This window comes from Micromys minutus, assembly GCF_963924665.1.
Source record: "Micromys minutus genome assembly, chromosome: 2".
Taxonomy (NCBI): domain Eukaryota; kingdom Metazoa; phylum Chordata; class Mammalia; order Rodentia; family Muridae; genus Micromys; species Micromys minutus.
The window spans coordinates 43,258,230-43,270,400 of NC_137971.1; positions in this window are offsets into that span (position 1 = coordinate 43,258,230).

Genomic DNA, 12,171 nt, shown 5'->3' on the forward strand with positions numbered 1-12,171 from the left:
TTCAGGTCCACTCTGGCTCTGCCCCTCTTAAGCTTTCTCAGGCAAATCTGAGGAAGAAGGAAGCCACCATTGTCCTATCACCAAAATTATTTTTGTTTGTGGGTTTGTTGTCTTGTTTTAGTTTCCATTTTGTTTTGTTTTTTGAGACAAGGTCTCCCTGTGTAGCTCTATGTGTCCTTAGAACTCACTATGTAGACTCAAAGATTCACCTGTCTCAGTTTCCCAAGTGCTGGTATTAAAGGTGTCCGGCCTGTGACCAGAATTCTTATCTGCAGAGGAAAAATGGCTCTGTGTTCTCTCCTGCCAACCCGCCCCTGTGAATTAAAGAAGTCCATCAAGGTGTCCTGGGGTCCAGCAATAGGACAGTTGATGAGTCATTAAAGAACTGTGTCACATGGAGCGGTTATTGCTCTAAAGTGCTGGTGACCACATGTTGGTGTCCCAGTATAGACCTAGTTCCACTCAGAACAATACTGTCGAGTGGATTCACCTTCCCTTGTAAACACATGGAAAGCTCTACCTGAACCATCAGGGAGTCCCAGCCGACCCAGTGATACCCTATCTGTGTAACAAACAGCCTTTGTTTCTGAGGCCCAGCCTGTCACGGGGAAACACTTAACTTCAACCACAGCATTTTTGTTTTAGAGACTCAACTAGCCTTGTGCCTCTCCAGGTATCTGTGAATGTTCATATGGCTGAGTTCTTGAGAAAAGGGCCTAGGCAACTGGAGATGGCTGTTGCTCACTGGTCTTTGGGGGGCTCTGGTTAGTTAGATGAGGAAGACAGGGGCACTTGCTCCCAGTGAGTTCTGAGAGGACCGAGCAAGGCTGCTCCTTCTATCCTCTGACTCCCTGAACAAAGCTGCTGGAGACTGGCCCTGCTGGCATGTGGCTTACTGTGGAGAGCAGAGAGGGCCGCTCACTCCGCACACTGCAGGGGTTTTTGTCTCCCTGGGCTGGGGATATGCTTGCCTGCTGTATGTAAGGCTAGATTCAGTCCACAGTACTTCAGACAAAAACATGTCTCCAGACAACCCACGTCCGTGGCATAACTGGCCCCAGTTGAGAATCATGGATGCCAGCCGAGAAGCTCTGACTAAATGACTGTGGTAGTGAGGTTTCTCTCACTGTGACGGGCGTCAGAGAAAGCAAAGACTTACGTCCTCTTACAGTTTACAGTTCACGAGAGGAAGTCAGGGCAGGAGCTGAGGGCAGGAACCTGAAGCCAAGCTAAAGCACGACCATGGAGGAGCACTGCTCAGTGCCTGGGTTGCTCAACGTGCTTTCTTGTACAACCCAGGACCTGCTGCTCAGGTGTGGCACCACCCACACCAATCATTAATCAAAGTGCGCCCACCTTCTTCTTCTTTCTTCTTCTTCTTCGTCTTCCTCCTCCTCCACTTCCTCCTCCACCATCATTATTAATTCTTCTCTCATATATTATACCCTGACCACACAGTTTCCCTTCCCTCATTGCCTAACATCCCCCATGCCTCCCCCCTCCCCAGATCCATTCCTCCTCCATTCCCCTTCAGAAAACAGCAGGCCTTCCAGGTATATCAACCATACATGGCATATCAAGTTGCAATAAGACTAAGCACCTCCCCACATATTCGGGCTGGACAAGGCAGTCCAGTAGGAGAAAGGGGTCCCAAAAGCAGGCAAAAGAACCAAAGACAGCCCCTGCTCCCACTGTTGAGACTCTCACAAGAAGACCAAGCCACACCACCATAACATATTGCAGCGGACCTAGCTTAGACCCACGCAGGCTCCCTGGTTTTCAGTTCAGTCTCTGCGAGCCCCTGTGGGCCCTGGCTAGTTGGTTCTGTAGGTCTTCTTGTGATATCATTGACCCCTCTGGCTTCTACACTCTTTCCTCCCAGTCTTCCACAAGACTCCCTGAGCTCCACCTAATGCTTGTCTGTGGGTCTCTGTATCTGCTCCCAGATATTGAGTTGCTAAGTGAAGCTCCTCTGATGACAATTATGCTAGGCTCCAGGGAGATAATTCTTGGTTTGAGGAGTCCTCCTCCCAGATGACCTTAGCTTGTGTCAAGTTCACAGGATAAAAACAACAACAGCAGCAACAACAACAAAAACTGACTAGCATAATAGCCACCATCAAATGTTTGACTCTTTTTTTATATACATCTATTCTCTATAACATTTCTCCTGTTTTCTATGCATGTGTGCAACTTTTCGCTAGCCTTTTACAGCTAGACAGAAATTTAAGATGAGCCTCTGGACACTCAAGAACTTCTGAGTAAGATGACATATTAGAGGATGCCTCAGTGTAATGCCATGAGGGAGAAAAAAATCAAGATAGAAAAAAATCCAGTTCCAAATGGAGAAAGAGCTACAAAAATTCACCAACAAGGGGGAAAATTAGCTGGAAAATGTAGGACAGGGAGACAGGATGAGAGGAATCAGCAGCTGAGCCTCCTGCTGCTGGTTTACTGGCAGGCAGAGGAAGTGAAGCTTCATTTGGAAGGAGGCCAGGTGGGCCAAGCCTCAATTCTAGTTCCAGGTCTTGCTCCTCCAACAAAAATGCACAACAGAGATAAATTCTTCTTCTTCTTCTTCTTCTTCTTCTTCTTCTTCTTCTTCTTCTTCTTATTATTATTATTATTATTATTATTATTATTATTATTATTATTATTATTATTTGCATGTATTTGTATCCACATGTTTGTGTGTGTGTGTGTGTGGAAGGGGTGGGGATGTATTTGTGTGGTATAACAGTTTCCCAAGACATTGAAGTATTTTATCCTGCCTAGAAGCTCTTTAAACAAGAAGGTAAACAACTCTTTCATGAAGTTCCTGAAACTAACCAGACTCACTAGGTCTCTCCCTGGCAGCTATAACAGCTGAGAGTCACTCTCAGTCAAGTTGCAAAGAAGATTCTGAGACAGACTAGCCGTCAGGAAAAGGTATAGACCAGAGTCACTTGGGAAGGATACTCTCCAATCCTACAGGCTATGGCAGTGTGCTGCAGGTTCCCATGCTGGGGGTTGGAGGTGGGGCTGGTGACACAAGTGTCTTTGAGTTATTTCTGCTCCTGTCACCCATATTCCTGTAAGGAACTCAATTAAACTCATTGGTTCACCAATTTGGACTGTACAATTTGTCTGTTGTTGGCTTCCTATCTGAATGAATAGAGGTGTATGTAACATATCCCTAGAAAGTTTATCACACAACAGCACAAGTGTGTGTGTGTGTGTGTTTCCACAGTGTGATTGTGGAGATCAGAGGACAACCAGGAATGGGTTCTCTCCTTCTACCACATGAGTTCCCAGGATCGGAACTCAGATCACCAGGCGTGGCAATAAGTTTTTTCAGCTGAACCATCTCTCAAGCCTAAGAATTATGTCTCCCTCCCCTCCCCTCCCTCCCTCCCTCCTTTCCCCTGCCTCTCTCCTTCTCTCTCTCTCTCTCTCTCTCTCTCTCTCTCTCCAAAAAGGAATAGCTTTATTTGGCTTACACTTCCATATTGTTGTTCATTATTGAAGAAAGTCAGGACAAGAACTTAGACAGGGCAGGAACCTGGAGGCAAGAGCGGATGCAGAGACCATGAAAGGGTGCTGCTTACTGGCTTGCTTCCCACGACTTCCTCAGCCCGCTTTCTTAAAGAAACGAGGACCACCAGCTTTGAAATGGCACCACTCACAATGGGCTGGGCCCTCCCCCTAGCAAAAACTAATTAAGAAAACGCCTTACTGCCAAATCTTATGGAGCTGTTTTCTCAGTTAAGGTCCCCTCCTTTCAAACAACTCAAATTTGTGTGTCAAGTTGACCTAAGAGTAGTCAGTACACCAGGCAACAGAAAACTTGATGTAGACAGTGGAGGATCTGGGGAGGGAGGACTAGCCCTGCCTTTAGATGCAAGAACCCCACAAGTCCAGCTGACCCCATATACCTGGCAGATCAATTTTAGAGAATTCAGAAAGACAATACTCCAACTCATCATTATTTTTATTTTATTTTATTTTTGCCTGTTGTCTTTCTATTTTTTATGATAATTTAGCAATATTTTTCTTTACTATTTCTTTTTTACTGCTTACTAATTTTTAAAAAACACTTACTCTATGTTTGATTTAGGCATGTGTGTGTGTGTGTGTGTGTGTGTGTGTGTAGGTAGAGGCTTGACGAGTGTACTGAATCATTCTGGAACTGGAGGAATAGACAGTTGGAAGCTGCTGGCTACTCATATCCCACTGAAGTGACTTCATAAAATATAGAAAGAGTGAGGCTTCCAAACTCTTCTTTATGAAGTCAGTGTTACCCTGACATCTAGACCAGATAAAAATACAGCCAAAAGAAACACACTGTAAATTCATCTCCTTGATGAAAGATTCAAACATTCTTAATAAAACATTTGCAACAGAATTCAAGATGACATCAAAAGGTCCATTCATTGTGACCGAACTGGCTTCATCCCAGACACACAGGGATGGTTCAACAAACATAAATCAATAAATACTACTCATCACATAAATAGACTCAAAGACAGAAATTACATGATTATTGCAGAGATTTTGCCTTTGACAAAATTCAACGTCCCTTCATAATAAAAGTCAGTGAGAGGCCAGGGAAGTGGGGAACATACCTCAACTTAACACGAGCTATATATGGCATGCTTATAGCCAACACCATACTGAATGGAGAAGAACTCAAATCATTCCCACTGAGATTAGAAACAAGATAAGGATGGCTGCCCACTCACTCCACACCTGCACAACACAGTGCCTAACATCTCAGAGCAACAATGCAGGAAAAGGAGATAGAAATACAAATGGAAAAAGAGGTCAAAGTGCCCCTGTTTGCTAATGATATGGTTCTGTACTTCCAAGACACCAAAGAATCCACCTAAAAACCTTCTGCAGAGCTGAAGGTCACACAGTAACCACTCAAATTCAGTCGCCTTCCTCTCTACCCAAAACAGTCATACTGAAAAAGAGATCAAAGAAACAATCCCATTCTCACGAACCGCCAATAAAATAAAACACTTGGAAATAAACCTCACCAAGGAAATAAAAGCTTTCTAACATGAGAACTTTAAGACAATGGAGAAGAAACTGAAGAAGACATTAGAGGATGGAAAGGCCTCCCATGCTCATGGATTGGAAGAATTAATCTTGTGAAAATGGCCATCTTACCAAAAGCAGTCTGTAGATTCAGTGAGATTTCAATCAAAAGCCCAGGGCCACTCTTCACAGACCTAGAAAAAATATTATCAAAATTTATGTGGCAAGGACAAAAGCCAAAGATTATCAGTTTGTTTGTTTGTTTGTTTATTTATTTATTTATTTATTTATTTATTATTTCAAATTATACTACAGACTTATAGTATTAAAAATACCATGGTACCAACATAAAAACAGACAAATAGAACAGAACAGAACAGAATACGTGGATTAGTCCATAGAAATAGTGCTAACTGACTTTTGACAAAGTTACTAAAAAATATACACTGGAAAAAAGACAGCATCTTTAAGAAGTAGTTGGATTTCAACATGTAGAAAACAAAGCCAGACTTTCCTCATGCACTCCTCACAAAACTCAACTCCAATATATACATGTATGTATGTATGATGTATGTGTTATTCTGGTAGAGGATAACGAGAGACACAGGAATGTATTTTCTTAAAAGAGTCTCATAACACAGAAACCAACAATTCACAAGTAAGATCTCATGAAATTAGAGAGATTCTGTGGGGCTGGTGAAACACTCAGAGGTAAAAGTACTGGCTACTCTGCCAAAGGACACTAGTTTGGTTCCCAGCACATACAAGGCAACTTAAAACATGCTACTCTGGCTTCTGGGGATCTGAGGGCCTTTCTAGCCCCTGTGGGCTCCAGCCATGCAAGTTATGCAGCTATACAACCAGGCAACACAGGCAAACACGTAAAATAAAGTAAAGCATTAACAACAACAGCAGCAATAAATAAGTTCTATACGGCAAAGGAAATTCAAGTGAAAAGACTGCCCACAGAATGGGAAGAAGACCTCTGCTGGCTGTACATTTAATAGATTGGGATTTAGTAGATACAAACAATTCAAAAGAGAAAGAAAGAAAACAAAAAGCCCATTAAGAAGTGAACTGAACAGGAAGTTCTTAAAATTCAAGAATACAGTGGTTGATAAACATTTTTAAATTGGCCAACATCCTGGACCTCCTGTTTGAAAGTGTGATTGGGGTCACTGAAGTCACGGCTAACAGCCTCGAATGGTGTAGTCCTAGCCCTTGGGCAGCCGAAGTGGAAGAATCACTAAGCTTGATATCAATGGGAGCTATAAAATGAGACCTTGTATCAAAACTCAAATAAAATTCAGGGACCAGGGCCATGGTGTAGAAATACTGGACGAATAGACCATTTTTAGTTCAGTTGTCCCCAGTATATCCATGATCTTGATTCTAAGACCACCACTCACCTATTCTACCCACCCCCAACCCAAATCCTTGGATGCTAATTATATAAAATTACCTTTGATAAAAACTCGTAGCTAGTGTAATTGGTAGAGGATTTGCACATTCTGGGCATATCCCCTTGCCTACTAAATCATCATTATGTAGATGGTGTGCACACAATCTTCATGTGGCACTTTTGAAAGAACACCCAGAGAGAATTGGCTCAGTACAGATACAGTTCTTTCCTTGAAAGCTTTCCATCTGCAGTTGTTTGAATCTACAGGTACAAGGCCCATGGACACGTAGACCTGCTGGGTAAGTTATAAGTATTGCTTAGGTCATAATTTGGCTAAGATGACTTATTCATTGTGTATCCGGGATTGAAATTTAACTAAGTGCTCAGTGCTTTTATTTACAATATTTGTCCATTCTGTTTGGAACTTGGGGTTAACTCCATTTTATTTTATTTTTAATCTGTAGGTCTTTGGGACATTGTGCATAGATGTTTGGAAACCACAATGCTAGGAAAATTTTGTTGTGAGTGTAATTAATGCGATGCCACCACCGATCACTGCACAAACATACCACTTCTTTGCAAGGGATAGTTCTTGCTTTTCAGTTCCTATTGCGACTCTGCTTTACACTACAAATCTACCAGTTTTGCAACGTACAGTGGCCAGGAGGAAAAAAGGTTTTGCTCTGAACACTCTCCCCAGCCTTGCTGTCTTACGGGGCTGTCTCCTAGGGAGCTGAAACCAGGGAGTGATTTTAGTTTTAAAACTTTAGTTCCAGTTTTAGGAACTAAAATGATTCTGGAGCCAGTGTTTGCCTGGTTTTGGCCTATAAACACTGCCACCTAGTGGCCGAATCAAGTACTCCCCACCAGCAAACCGGAGGGAAAGGAGGAAATCAGATAAATCAAGTGTGAAGATCAGCATGCATGGGTTTTGGGTTTTGGTTGCTTCCACTTAGCATTCAGTCTGTTAACTTTAGCAAGATAAAGGGAGGAACAGTTATTTACCTGTAGAGCTGTAACATTCCTTTAAAAATAGCAATAGATATGGGGGCAGGGGGTGGTAGCAGCTGAGAGATGAGAGACAGGCTCCACAGGTAAAGGTGCTTGCCACAGAAGCCTACACACACACACACACACACACACACACACACACACACACACAAACACACACACACACACACACGAGGGCGGGCAGGAATTGTGATAGTAAGAACACACATCAGTATAAAAATGCCATTCCCATCAGCATGAATCTAAAAGCAGCAAAACCAAGCAGGATTTGAAAGAAAATTCTTTTAACTTCAACCTATGTAGACAAAATTAACATTTATCTTAATTCATAATGAGTCTGAATTTCTGATGCATGTACAATGCTCAGTAACGGCTATCAGTAAAGAGTACTCAGAATCTTATCTGTAAAAATATCAAGACTCAGTAGCTTGGCTCCCAAGGGTCAACTAAGTATTCCCTAATCCAGAAAATTCTGTAGACTTCAAACAGACCCACCAAAGATCTCAGCTGCGTGATTACATGAGCACTTGTGGCAATATACTTTTTGTATCAGAAAAATATATTATTTAGTTACAGATTTAAACACTTGGTGCTGTTTTTTTTTTTTCCTTTTGTTTTGATTTGTTTTATAAGGGGGGGGGGTCTTTGGCTTGTTAAAAATATTCATTTCAACTTGCCAACCTCATAGTTTCTCTTGGATAGATGCCACTTGTTTTAAGACATATGTTTTCGTGAGCTGTGGCAACAAGGATTCTGTTACCTTTATAAATATTTACTGTCTCCTACTAAATGCAAAGGAATGGGGACTCCAGAGCAGTGTGGTTATATAGCTGGTTACTAATCAGGGATATGCTTTGCAAATTCCACTTCTGCCAGTGAGATTATTTTCTTGAGGGGGGGTACAATTTTAAACTTTCTGTCCATCGAGGAGTTACCTAGTACTTTCTGAGCTCTCAGACACTTAGCTTCACACACATGAACAGTTTAGTGTCACAGACGCGATGTTAATATATCCATGTGAACCCATAGTCTCAGGTTACCCAGTTCAGCTTATGGGGTGGCACTCTGTCTACAGCCAGAAATTAGTTGTTTATCAGTCTGTGCTGCCTGGGTGGTGCCGGAAAGATGGCATTGTTTGCGTTTCTACCCTGGTGCACGGCCGTCCCCTGTCCTCAAAATGGAGTCAAAGCTGCTTGTAAAGTGGAGTCTCTCAGGGTGAGGAACGGTCTGGTCTCTGGCATTCTCCTCTCCCCTAAATCCAAAGACTGTGTTTCATAAATCCATTTCAACCCTGTCTGCTGAGCCTGTAACCCTGGAATGAATTACACACCTTGGAAACTGGTTTCTTGGCAACCTTTAGAGACACCAAGCTAGAAAGCCACAGTATACACACCCGAAGACATTCTTAGATAGGGAAGGCCACACCTGTCCCATTGGTGCTCCCCGCCCCCTCAGTCGTAGCTTTGCTTCAAATTTGGTTAGCTCTGAAATTCATCTCTGCTGAAGCCACGAACGCTAGTTTTGCCCTGGTGGAGGTTTCTGACTAGAACTCCACAGGCGGCGGCTGCTGTGGCGTGGAGCTGCATCCCGATTGCTGGTGACAACTGTCTCTGCTGCTCTCTGCCCAGATACAGACTGGAGAGCAAAATAATATAATTCCTTTTTATAATCCCCCCAGGCTTTACGGGGCTGTATTAACAGCGTTGCTTTACTGGAACACTGCTCAGTCCCCAGTGCCTTACTGGAGACCTCTGAAACCTTTGTGGTAGCCTTATATTTCATGGAGCCCAGGATCTTTCAGTGTTTTCTCTGGCTTGCCCTGCCTTCTGTTTGGACAGCAGAGGAAGTAAATCAGCTAGATGGCATCAACCCGGGTTGAGAAAAGATGTAAAAATTCTTAGTGCCGTCCTTTGCTTGTGACCCATGTCTTCCACCTTCTGCAAGTCTAGCTGACCAACCAGAAGTGTAGTTTGTGGTAATGGTGGCTGTGTGGTCTGAGTTAAATTCTTCGAACTCTCCAAACCTTTCCATCTCTAAAATGGGCATGGTGATGCTGACACCAGCTGTTTCCTGCTCTAAGTTAATCCATATTGTGTAAAGCACAGGGCTTTCAGGCTGTGCCCTGCCTTGAGAAACTCCATCCAAGTAGATTTGATACCATTTTGAGAACATACCACCCACGCAGGAAACTAACTAGCACATTATGTATTTCTGGAAGTAGAAAGGATACCACCAAAATTTTGCTTAGGTGAATTAAGACTGTAAGTATACAGGGAATTGCTTTCTATTGCTGTGACAAAGACTATGACTAAAGCAACTTGGGGGAGAAGCATTCATTCTGCTCACATGTCCCCAGCCCTGAGGGGAGCTGGGATGGGAGCTCAGCAGGGCAATAAGAAGCCGAGACTGGAGGGGCATCGGTTATCGCCTCTTGCTTTCATGGCTTGCTCAGGTGGTTGCTGTTGTTAAGATACAATCCAGAACCTCCTGTCTGGGCATGGCCCCACTCACCATGGCCGCCCACCCCCATCAATCATCAATCAAGAAAATACCCCACAGGCTTGCCTACCGCTAATCTGATGAGGCATTTCTCTCAGAAGAGGTTCCCTCTTCCCAGGTGACTCCAGTTTGTGTCAAGGTAACAAGAACTAACCAGCAAAGACATACTTAAATCATGTCATGGAAACTAGAGCCAAGACCTGCCAGACACACTAGCCTGTGGAAACTGCAGCTTCAACACCTGGACCCCATAAAGAGACAGACATCTAACACTGTGATAGCCATGCCCTCTGTGACATGACATCAGTGTGTGTATAAATGACAAGCTATCAACTGGCCTTGAGGCTTCACCTCAACTTGGTCTCACTGTTGATGTGGCCTATCCTATATCCTTGTGTCCCCCATCTGGCCCTGTCTTTTTACCTCTGCAGCTGGACTCAACTTGTCAGCTTTGCTCTCAGACTTGTGATCCAGAGACCTGAGAGCAGCAGCTTCCTCCAGGAAGCTTGGATTCCTTATTCTATAAGTATGGACTCTTGTTTACAGCTTTACCTGTTTACTTCTGAAACCTCTTGAAACTATACTGCAACCTCCTTAAACCTTTGTTTTCTCTCTCTCTCTCTCTCTCTCTCTCTCTCTCACACACACACACACACACACACACACACTGAGACAGACAGACAGATGTGTAATATGAGTTAAAAATTAAAATAAAGAACCTGTGTTTACCTCAACTAGATTACCAAAAAATGTGGAATTCTGCAATAGGACTTTGTAAATTTACTCAATAAATTCTGACACCATAATTGAGGTGTCTTTGACTGTAGGTGAGACAGCTGTATTGCCTTTGACAAAACCTCTTGTAGAAAACAGTCTCCATGGCCAGTGGGTACTTATTCGTGGAGCCTGAAATCTCCTTTCTTTCATAGCAGTAAAAGCAGCTCAGGTCCCAGGAACAGAGCTTCCTTCTTCTCTCAGCCCTTTCTTTTGTTGTAATTCTTCCTGTTCCATCCTGCCTCAAGTTCTCCCATTCCTCCTGGGATCAACTCCAAGGCCTGGGCACTGCTATGGTTAGTTATGGGAAGACACCTGAGCTGGAGCTATCAACTGTTCCCTGACCGGGTTGTTGTTGTTGTATTGTGTTGCTGTGGGCCTGCTAGACATATACTCTGAGTTATACCCCAACCCCAGCTGAAACTTACATCATCCCCTTGAGTATCCTGGGCTTCCTGACAAAATGGTGGTTGGTTTCCAAAAGTGAGCATCCATCCCCCAAGAAAGAGGTGCAGATAGAAGCTGGACTGCTTTTCTGACCTAACCCTTAGAAATCATTCAACTTTTCTGCTGTGGGTTGCACAATATCTAATAAAAACTATGCTCAAGTTCAACAGCTGGCACTTGCGAACTAATCTTTAGAAATCAGGTCTTTGAAGACATAATCAAGTTAAGATGTATTGTAATATATTTTCCAGAAAGTTTTCTTTTTTCTAATAATTCCAGATAGGCTAAAGACTGACAACAATCTCAGAGGAGGGAAGTTAACAGTTCACTTTCATTACCATAGACCTAACTTTTGGAATGTTGGCTTTTTATTTCATTACCATGGCTGAATTCACAGCCAAGGTATTCTGGAGATTAGGATGGTCACGTTGGAGATGGAGAACATAATAATGTCACAGCAGATGGGTCATCCTGGATTAGAGTAGGCCTTGATCTAATGCTTGGTGACCTTATAAGACAAAGGAGATTTGGGACACTGTGGGGAAGAATGTCACAGGACAATAAAGGTAGATTGCTCCTACAGGCCAAAAAAAAAAAAAAAAAAAAAAAAAAAAAAAAAAATCCCAAAGATTTCTAGCCACAGTCCAAACTAGGAAAGAAGGCACAGAAGACTGTTCAGAACGGCTAGGAGCAAGCATAGCTGACATCTTGGTTTTGGATTCCTCACCTCAACAACTATAAGGCAATGTGTTTGAGTCTTGTCATTGTTTTGGTTTTTGGTGTGTTGGGACAGTATCTCACTGTGTAACCCTTGAGTGGCTTGGGATTATTCACGATGTGTGCTCCAACTTGTCAGTCTCCTGCCTCTGCCTCCCAGAATACTGGGGTTATAGCTATGCAAGGCCAGGCCTGGCATCTCTACTGATTCTAACCCATCCCACGTATTCCTCTTTGATACAGAAACTCATGTCTTCTGTGTTTACTCAATGAGACAGACACAAAATCCTAAATGCAAT